Below are 1,034 nucleotides of genomic sequence, written 5' to 3' on the forward strand. Positions count from 1 at the left end.
ACCGCCCACCCAGCCACCTGTCCGAGTGTGCGCTGTGCGCTGGGAAGCACCTGTGTGTCCGTGTGTGAATGTGTGTGTGTGTGTGTGTGTGTGTGTGTGTGTGTGTGTGTGTGTGTGCGTGTCCGTGTGTGAATGTGTGTGTGTGTGTGTGTCTGTGAATGTGTGTGTGTGTCCGTGTGTGAATGTGTGTGTGTGTGTGGGGGGTCGTAGCACTGCCTGCTGCCCCGCTCACTCACCCCCTCACGTCAATGATGCTCATGGTTCCACGGCTCGCAGGCAGAATTGAAGAAGAGATTCTCAGGTTGTTCAGGGTTCCACGTTCCTTTTTTCTTTCACTGTTGATCTCTATCTTTTTTTTTTTTTGGATCTTCCTTGAGATTAATTGTAAGCCTTATTATTTTCACTGTCAGTATTGGCTGCTCTGATTCTGAAGAGAGTAGAATGTTTCTCCCGTAGGGTCCTGTTTCCTCTCAACTCTCCATGGCCCCCACTGCTACGTGAGAGAACAAGATGCAAGCACTGACCCCTGCAAAGCCACCAAGAGAGAGAGAGAGCAAGGGAGGAGTAGAGACAGGGAGAGCTGCTCAAAATAAATCTCTCAATTCTCAATCTCTCTAGAAAAATGTCAAAAGGCAAAGGTATACAGAGAGAGGGAGAGAGAGAGGGCAGAGAAAAAGGAGAGAGGGGAGAGAGTGAAATGTTTCCTTGCTATCCGTCTGCAGTGGCTCGAGTTTCAGAAGTGACCACAGTGAAAATGCTCTGCCCTCTTATCTGAGGGACGGGTGGGGAGGGGGTTGAGGAGAGCAGGAGGAGGAGGAGGAGGAGGAGGAGAAGCAGAGGGGAGTCTGAGGGAGGTCTGTTAGCACACTCCGTCTCACGTCTCCTCCTATCTCGCCCCTTCCCCACACTCTGCTACAGTTCAGATAATGTTTCATGGCACGTCTGCTGGCCGGCTCCCTCCCCACCATTGGGCTGACACATGCTGCTGCTGCTGCTGCTGCTGCTGCTGCTGCTGCTGCTGCTGCTGCTGCGGT

Source organism: Sprattus sprattus (genome assembly GCF_963457725.1).
Source record: "Sprattus sprattus genome assembly, chromosome: 10".
Classification (NCBI taxonomy): Eukaryota; Metazoa; Chordata; class Actinopteri; order Clupeiformes; family Clupeidae; genus Sprattus; species Sprattus sprattus.